This window comes from Anastrepha obliqua, chromosome 1, assembly GCF_027943255.1.
Source record: "Anastrepha obliqua isolate idAnaObli1 chromosome 1, idAnaObli1_1.0, whole genome shotgun sequence".
In the NCBI taxonomy this organism is placed as follows: domain Eukaryota; kingdom Metazoa; phylum Arthropoda; class Insecta; order Diptera; family Tephritidae; genus Anastrepha; species Anastrepha obliqua.
In genome coordinates this window covers 131451200-131461340 of record NC_072892.1, presented here as the reverse complement: position 1 = coordinate 131461340, position 10141 = coordinate 131451200, and the positions used below count along the sequence as shown (strand labels likewise).

Below are 10141 nucleotides of genomic sequence, written 5' to 3'. Positions count from 1 at the left end.
TCCACTGACGTCTATTTATTTGCAAACTAATTTGAAGTAAGCCGATAATTGATTCAGAATAATTTTTACTATTCACATTTCGCTAGTCGGGAATGAGTTTTACTTACAAATTTATTTAATGACTTATTTGTAAATGAGGTAACCCCAGTGAGTGAATTGGTGTAAATTTGAGTGTCTTAAGGCACGTTCACATATGCAGTGATTAGCAAAAAATCCACAAAAATTAATCTACGCGTTCACATATGGCGGATTAGCTGCAAAAGTGTCAAGACTGCTTTGAAAGGTTTTCCTTCATAGAAATTGGCTTGAGGGAATATTTTAGTGTTAATTGTCATTAACGGTGTGAAGAAACAGCAAAGAGAAGTACAGAGACCGGCACACGAAGTGTAACCAATTAAAAATTTCATAAATTTCTGATAGTTTGGAAAATTACTTTTATTCAATTCACAGTAAAAAATGTGTGAAAATACTACAAAATTAAGAATCAATTTACTTTTGCTCGATATGACCTCCTTTTACCTTGACTATGGCCTTGAGACGGCCCAGAAACGATTCCCAAGTTGCCCGAATGTGACTCGCAGGCCCACCCGCGGACAATGGCTTTTCTCAGCGTCTTGAGTTGGTGAATCTTTCAATTCAGACCTTACTCTCCAAAAATTGCCCAAAGCGAATAATCCATCGGATTTGCGTCCGGTGAATTTGAGAGTCAGTGTTTGGACGTTATGAAGTTCGAAACTTTTTTTAGCCATTCTTGGTTCACTCGAGCTTTGCGAGACGGTGCCGAGTCCATTGTCTGCCACCGAAATGTTCGTCTGTACACGGCTTCAAAGCAACCTACAAAATACTTTCCCGATAATATTTCGCATTTAACTTGATGCAATGTTCGATAAAAACGATTGAAGAGCGCCCATCTGCGGTTACAGCGGCCCAAACCCAAACCGACCTCTTGCGGGTGCTGCCTCCTGGTGGCCAATTGATCTCAACTCAAATTCTCGTATGTACGGTCGGTCAAATAAATTCTATCGTTTTGGGAGTTAATTGCTCAATTTGAAAAAGTTTCTCGTCCAAAAACACAATGCTGGGAGAGCGAAGCAACTTCTTCGCTATCTTTGGTGTGAGATCACGCGCCTTTTGAATCTTGTAAGGCTTGACTTTGAGATCATTTTTCAGTAGGCGGTGGATGCTATGGACAGATATTTTCAGTTCTTTTGCCATTTGATTGGCACTTCGTCGAGGATTTCGCTCAAGTCGCTTCTTCACTTCTTGAACTATTTGACGTGCAGTTTTTTGATGACTACCACCAACGTGTTAAAGTAAAAATGCTTTTCTAAACTTGTAGATCATTTTCATATTTTTTTTTATTAAATAAGCTCTTACATTTTTCATTTAACACAATTGTTTCGTTAAAGTTCAATAGTTCCATTTTTACGCCTTGTCGCTGACTACTATTTTCCGAGAACATCTTAAAGCTTTCCTTTCTTTAATTTTAATATTTCGAATAAGTTTTAAAAACGTTTAAAAATCATCACCCACAAAAAGAGAAGGGGACACCCGGGTTTGAACCGGGGACCTCTCGATCTGCAGTCGAATGCTCTACCACTGAGCTATATCCCCAGTTGTTGTGTAACTACGCAAAAATACATATTTACTCGGCCAACGCGTGACGAACAGCAAACAACAACATAATCAATATTGCCAGCAACAAAACGCAGAGCAACAGAACGCGGGAGACGGCTGGCATTCATGAGTGAAAAAACAAGCAAAATAAGAAAACAAAAAAAACACAACACAGAAATGCTGGCAGTCTATAAAGAAGATATGAGCGAATAATGGTCGAGAACGCTGTTGTTGTTTTTACGCTTATTGCATTAAAAGTTGTTGGCAAATTAAGCATGGTGATGTACGCTTGTTGTTATTGTTGTGCGTAGGGCCATGATGCAAGCACTTCGATAGCCAGTGGTAGACGGTTCTTTAAGTCAAATCACGCGAACTTCTAGCCTTTAATACAGATATGAGCTCTCATGTGTATTTAAAGTTAAAAGAAAATCCCAAACGCCTTTGCTAATTTAATCGCCCACAGAGTTTCGCTTGCTGTCAGCTGTTAAAAATCAACAAATAAATAATTAAAAAAAAACTAAAAAAAAAATTATAAAAAAACTGAAAACTTCTAAAACATTGAACACTGAGCTAAAATAAGACAAAACGTTAAGCAAACATCAGCCGCGTAAGTAAATAACGCTTCATATCAATTGTCATTTGTATGGCTTACAAAGCATTGCCAGCTGATAAGACTTTGCCGATAGAATACTGAAAAAAGCAACAACTACCATTGTATTGTATTGTATTGTATAATACATAGAAACGCTTTAAAGTAAATACAAATTTTAGTTCAAGTAACTCCATTTGTACTGGGCAAATAAAATAAATATACACACACATGCACATATGTACATGTGGCGAAGTACTTACGTATATTAATGAGTAAGCGGTGATCGATGGTTGTAATCAATTTGCTTTAAATACATTGATAACTTATTATTTGTTGTATAAGCCCAGTGTGTATCTGTGGACAATATTGGTGTATTAATGGCCTAACACATCTTTTTTCGGCGGCTATAGATTATTTTATGTACATATAAAGCGTGATTGGATGTAACGGTTGTAATTGGGAACGCCAAAATGTAAATTCTATATGTACAGTGAAACCTTCCACAACAGTACACTCATGATTTTTACCCACGATTTCGATTTTTGACCGTTTATCAGGATTTGACCGCTATCCGGGTATGGAGTTGATGAAATGCACACTTTTTCTTTAAAGGGTTACATACGGCCAGCAGCGCCAAAAATACGCTAAAGGAAAACTGGTTTTAGAAGGGATAGCAATAGGAAAAAATATAAAAAAATGTATAAATTGTTTATTAGTACTTAAACTTTATAAAAAAATTTATTTTAATTTTTCTTTTCTTTCAAAAATTAGTATATAAAAAATCACGAGACCCAAAGTACAATGAAAAAACAATTGCTCCATGGTTTACTTCATTTCTCCTCGAAATGTTGATGGATCTGTAAAAAGTAAAAAGTTGTAGTTATAGTCTGTCGAGCCGGATTTTTGAATTTTGAAAAATTTTGCAATTTAAGTCATTTAAAAAAAGTTTGCGTTTTATGTCATAAATGTCACGCTTTAATTATGTTTATAAAATTTTTTAATAAAAATATCAAAACTCAAATCTATAAAAAAACACTTTCGAATATTAAAAAACGCATCAAAAAATATTAAAAGCTGTTTGAGTTATCATGCAGACCGTGTGTGAAAAAGTCGTTTCGAGATAAATGAGTTCAAAGTTTGAGGTACAGGAGCGTGCGGACCGCTCTCTACCCAGTTTATGGGCTGTAGAAGCTATAATATTGGGAATTTCCGCTGAAAATTTCACAGTATTTTCTTAAGATGGCACTTCGATAGCCACTTCGATAGCCAGTGGTAGACGGTTCTTTAAGTCAAATCACGCGAACTTCTAGCCTTTAATACAGATATGAGCTCTCATGTGTATTTAAAGTTAAAAGAAAATCCCAAACGCCTTTGCTAATTTAATCGCCCACAGAGTTTCGCTTGCTGTCAGCTGTTAAAAATCAACAAATAAATAATTAAAAAAAAACTAAAAAAAAAATTATAAAAAAACTGAAAACTTCTAAAACATTGAACACTGAGCTAAAATAAGACAAAACGTTAAGCAAACATCAGCCGCGTAAGTAAATAACGCTTCATATCAATTGTCATTTGTATGGCTTACAAAGCATTGCCAGCTGATAAGACTTTGCCGATAGAATACTGAAAAAAGCAACAACTACCATTGTATTGTATTGTATTGTATAATACATAGAAACGCTTTAAAGTAAATACAAATTTTAGTTCAAGTAACTCCATTTGTACTGGGCAAATAAAATAAATATACACACACATGCACATATGTACATGTGGCGAAGTACTTACGTATATTAATGAGTAAGCGGTGATCGATGGTTGTAATCAATTTGCTTTAAATACATTGATAACTTATTATTTGTTGTATAAGCCCAGTGTGTATCTGTGGACAATATTGGTGTATTAATGGCCTAACACATCTTTTTTCGGCGGCTATAGATTATTTTATGTACATATAAAGCGTGATTGGATGTAACGGTTGTAATTGGGAACGCCAAAATGTAAATTCTATATGTACAGTGAAACCTTCCACAACAGTACACTCATGATTTTTACCCACGATTTCGATTTTTGACCGTTTATCAGGATTTGACCGCTATCCGGGTATGGAGTTGATGAAATGCACACTTTTTCTTTAAAGGGTTACATACGGCCAGCAGCGCCAAAAATACGCTAAAGGAAAACTGGTTTTAGAAGGGATAGCAATAGGAAAAAATATAAAAAAATGTATAAATTGTTTATTAGTACTTAAACTTTATAAAAAAATTTATTTTAATTTTTCTTTTCTTTCAAAAATTAGTATATAAAAAATCACGAGACCCAAAGTACAATGAAAAAACAATTGCTCCATGGTTTACTTCATTTCTCCTCGAAATGTTGATGGATCTGTAAAAAGTAAAAAGTTGTAGTTATAGTCTGTCGAGCCGGATTTTTGAATTTTGAAAAATTTTGCAATTTAAGTCATTTAAAAAAAGTTTGCGTTTTATGTCATAAATGTCACGCTTTAATTATGTTTATAAAATTTTTTAATAAAAATATCAAAACTCAAATCTATAAAAAAACACTTTCGAATATTAAAAAACGCATCAAAAAATATTAAAAGCTGTTTGAGTTATCATGCAGACCGTGTGTGAAAAAGTCGTTTCGAGATAAATGAGTTCAAAGTTTGAGGTACAGGAGCGTGCGGACCGCTCTCTACCCAGTTTATGGGCTGTAGAAGCTATAATATTGGGAATTTCCGCTGAAAATTTCACAGTATTTTCTTAAGATGCCATATTTTCGAATTATCGATTTTTGAAAATTTTGGACGTATGTCATCCCTATTTTTTTATTGATTTTTTAAGGCACATTCTTTCAATTTATTCCAAGGCGAATCTATTAAATACTAGTAGATCAGCTGATTTGTTGTTATTTATTTATTTGCATTAGGATGTATGTATGTAAGTAGAAAATTAAATAACTGGCCCAATGCAGGCTGGGTGTGCTTGTTGTACTTGTTTTGCTTGGCTTTGAAAATTTGTATAGCCAAATGGGCGCTTTGAAAGCTGTCATAACAATCAGCTGATTCGTAAAGGGAAACAATTAATTAAACATAATACATTTTTGAATCATATAGTTAACTAGAAGCTGTGAAAAATACTACGAATTTTTCTCTTAATAGTAAAAGTTTATAAGTACATGATAAGACGTTAATCACGCCAACAAAAAAAGTTTTGGGTGCGTAAATTACATATGTTTGTATGTAGGTATTATATTTGTTTAGATCGACAAAAGCATGGCTACTTTCAGTTTTACGCGAGCTTGCAAGAGACGAGGAACAATTCAAGAATGACATACCCTATGATCAAAAAGTACCCGGAGTGTTTACTTTAAACGAACCGCGCACGTGAAAACCGGTCCATATTTTTTTCTTATGTTGGTAGGATTGTAAGACACACATCTGTCACTTTTTAGCGCCATCGGATCGTTTGAGAGATGGTGTACGTCGAAAACGGCCGGAAATGTGGGCAAACAATTCTTGGATTTTGCATGATGATAACGCGCTATCGCACCTAGCCCAAATTGTGCTAGATTATTTGGCCAAATACCGAGTAAATACCATCGTGCAAGCACAGGAGAATACCTGATATGGACCCGTGTGACTTCTTTTTTTTCCCCAAGTTGAAGTTACCACTTCGTGGAATTAGATTTCAGTCGATAGAGGAGATCAAAGAGAATGCGACGAAGGCGCTGAAGGTCATCCCTTCGTCGGCCTACCAGGGATGCATGGAGGACTGGGTTAAACGTTGGCACATGATTGTTGCTTCAGACGGGTCATATTTTGAAGGAGATAAAATAAATTTGCCTGAAATTTAACTCTTTTTTATTTTATTTAAACATTCCCAGTACTTTCTGGTCATAGGGTATACATCTGAAGTGGCTCAATAAAGAACTCGGGCACCCTAGTTATATTTTTTATTTTTTCGCACAGCATTCAGTCTTCTTGACATGGATTCGACCAGCTTATTTTATGTTAATCTATTTTCTCCCACTCTTCTTTAACAGCATCTTTTAGGTCTTTCTTGTTTCCAATAACAAAGTTTTTCAGTTAGTTTTCCAAATGAGCCCACAGATGTTCAATTAAATTGATGTCTGGAGATTGTGGAGGTGTTTCAGGTACATATATACTTTAGCGTAGTTGTACATAGACGGGCATCAATGCCTTATGCTTGGGAACGTTGCCTTGATAGTATTGCAAATTGTCCATAATCCCCATCTTTTCAGCACTTTGGAACAAATTTTCATTCATAATTGTTAGGTATAGTTTGTGGTCCATATGCCATTAATGAAGCACAAATTTCCAGTACCAGCAGCGGACGTACAACCCCAAACCATTACCGATCCACCACCATGTTTAACTGTCGGACGTAAGTTTTTTTCCACCAACTCTGTATTAGGTCTTCGCCACACATATGATTGCCCATCTGACCTAAATATGTTAACCTTGCTTGCATCTGTAAATAAAACGTGCTTTCAGAACTCGAAATCCTTATCTCCATGACGATTTGTGAATTTTATTCTCTTGTGTTGGTTATTCTCGTTGATGAAAGGTTTTTTTCGTGCAACTCTTCCATTGTAATTATTCTTTCGCCACACTTTACGTGTACTTTCGGAGTCGTTGTTAATATTAAGGTGTTGGGCGACTTCTATTGCGAGCTTAGAAGTGCTCAAATTTGGATTTTTCTTAATTTGTTTCCCTATCCACCGTTCATCTGAAAACAGTTTTCGTCGCCCCGATTTCTTCTTATTTTCCATGGATTTTGTTTCTTTGAAACGTTTTATCTCGTCGTATATAATCGAACGGGATCTTTCCACTATTTCTGCGATTTTCCGAATGGTTTTACGTTTTTCATGATGATTTATAATTAAATTCTGACTTCATTCTGAGCTTTGTCCACGCTGTCTACCCACGCTTATAATTTGGACTTTTATTCAACAAAACACGGCTGAAATTTTAATTTATTACATTTGGTTCTTTCTTTGCACTGTTCTAGCGCGAGCAAATTAATTGTGGGATTCCCCGTTTTAAAGTGCTAAACAATCGCAATAATGCCAGATGTCCGTCTTCGTTTTTTACACCAATTTTGCGAATGTTGCATGATAAATTTTGTATAACAAGGAGGTAATAGATTTGAAAATAATTACTTCTATTTTTAAAATCCTATTTGAATACCCCATAGAAAAATATAAAAATAAAAATATTTAACTTGTATTTCTTACAAAAAATTTGAATTTGAAGCTCCATGCTATCTACATAAATAAAAATCTCTAACAATCTGTCTAAAATTTTTAAAAGAAGGTAAGCCAAATGAAATTAAATGAAAGTCAGGAGGGTACAATTTCTAAAGTCAAAAGCGCTGCTAATAGATTATTGAGCTATTTGAAACTGCGCCGTACTTCAAGCGTTTCAGCCAAAGCTGGTCTCTTTACATACATTTTAGTATTGTTCTAGTCACTTTTGACAGTTATCGAAGCCAAGCAATCACAGTTAGCCTGCATTGGGCCTGCACCTTAACTCCAACTGCATATCGGCTGTTCAGTGTAGCTCGTCCTTTTCTTTTTATTTTCTACTTTATTTTGTCTTGACATTGCAAGAATGATAGAATACAAGCCAGGCGAATCTATTAAAGGTGGTATCAATGCGAATTGAGTACTGAAGGTGGCGCCATTAAAAAGCTGTTACTTTACTCTGACGTCAGCACGCTTCGCAATGCAAAACAAATGAACACATAAAAAAAGGTAGGAGAAATTGCATGTTTGTGAAAATTCAGCGCATGGCTTGGTAATACTGAGATTTATGAGATTAAAACTAAGCAAAGCGAATTCATTCTTTGTTTTCTACTTTGCCGTGAAAATCAAACGTGCAAAACGTTGTTGTTGGTCTAGCGTCACCACTTTTAATGAATTCGCCTTGATTTATTCCCTGCTCATTTTAAAAGGTATGATGGTACATATGTATGTATATATGTATTTATTTATGTGGTTTTTATGTACAACAATTCATATATGGCGGCCTGTCGCATTTTACCTCGATTTTAATAAAAAAAGTTCTAGAAGACACTCAACATTTTTGTCATATTAGAGTACAATAACGTCGTCGCTGGCACAAGTTTTACTGCAGCAAAGATCTAGTGATGTATCAGGATATGACTTAATTGTCCAATTATCGTGGCAGAAGCTTCGTTCAAGTATTCGGTTTCTGCATCAGATACTTCCTCATTAATCATTTCGTCAATGCCAAGATCAACGTCTTCAGTGTTAAGGACTTCATAAATTACTAAAAAGCGTCAGAATGCGAGCCTTGCTGATTTTCGTTCAATGTTTTCATTCTATATCGAAATTAGAGGTTTCGATCGGCGTTCATTTGAGCTAAAAGCCAGAAGTTTTTACAAATGCTTATGCATGTCCTCACATGTTTTTTATCAAACCCTGTTAGCGGAAGTATGTATGCACGGATGTACATGTGTATACTCTTAAGTATGTAGATTTCGGCTATTCGATTCAGTTATTCTACTCTCTTTTCACTCACTGCTCTACGCATCCGCTTATCAGAGTTTTTTTATTGTTCTTGTCCAGCAATATATGAATTTATGTTTGCTTGTTATCGATAGTTCCGCGTCGGCTTACGAAAAGCAATTAAAATACAATAAAAAAAGGCACTTGGCCCGCGACCATTAGATTTTCCAGTTATTGCAGTGAGATTTGTTCTAAAAATACAGCGTAAATCTAGTCTTTGACTTTTTTCCGATTATGGGAGGTGCCTGTTTGTGGAGTTGTCCACAAGTTGAGGTTTCACTGTATGATCATTTTGTACGAACCGGTATTTGCTTATAGATTTTCATTTTCATACGAAATGTTAAGCGTGGGAATTGATTTTTTTTTCGTCAAGCGTTTAAGTAGCGGTAGCCCTTTATAGTTTTCTTTAAAGGTCGGTAAGTTGTTTTTGCTTTCTTGTTGCCGCCTTGTGTAAAAAACAAGTAATTTTAGGACGCTTAAGTTATTATCAATACTTCACAGACTACCGGATTGAAACACAGTAAATTTTGGGGTTTCGAGATATGATTATTATAATTTCGGGATCCCGAGATTGATAATAATAAAACTAACTTAATACTTTTTAGGCTACCGGATTGATTTACAGAAATTTTTGGGGTTTCGAGATATGATTATTATATTTCGGGAGCCCGACATGCATTAATATAAATAAAGACCATTTACAGTATTTAATAAAAATGACATAGTTTGACCATATCGATCAAGTCCTTTTAGTTGAATAGTCTCATTCACACGGTGAAGCTGGGCCATATAGAGCTTTTTATTGACCGTGGCGTTCCCAGTCCCACCCAACCCATGTCATTATCTTCTTTGGATGAAGATCCGGCTTGACTCTCGGCTTTGGCGTATCTCCTGGGGCCACCCACTCCGGTAACCGCGTGTTGCTCGATGGCGGGAGACATGCTCAGAAGCAATTTTAGGGCGACTTTCTTTGTTTTTTTTTTCGTTGAGCTCGCGAGGTACCCAGGCTCCCAATTTTTCGGTAAATCGCATTGAATGAAGCTGCTAGAGAATTGTTTTATAATCGCAGTTCACTTTTTTTGCGACTAGTTTGGCGACCGTTCTCCTTCAAACGTGATTTGAGACGTCCTTCATCGAATTCAGTAGGCCTTCCGCTGTGGTACGTGTTATCTGCGTCTTAGTTGCCATTTTTGAACTTTGCATACCATTTTCGTGCTGTAGACTCGCCTATGACACCGTCTCCATACACGTCGTAAATGTCGATAAGCGCTGCTTCGGCAGCTTTCTGACCTCGATGAAAATCAAAGAAGTGCAGGTGTCGAAATGTGATTCTTGTCTGCGGGGTATTCCATTTCTAAACCTCACAACTAATAATAAATGAAA

At 35.8% G+C, this 10141-nt stretch overlaps 1 non-coding gene across 1 annotated transcript; it reads right to left on the bottom strand.

Annotated features, from left to right (window-relative positions):
• Nucleotides 1–1542: 1542 nt before the first annotated feature.
• Nucleotides 1543–1614, bottom strand: Trnac-gca (transfer RNA cysteine (anticodon GCA)). Its single transcript has one exon. It is a non-coding gene; the product is annotated as a tRNA-Cys (tRNA).
• Between the last annotated feature and the right edge of the window lie 8527 nt (nucleotides 1615–10141).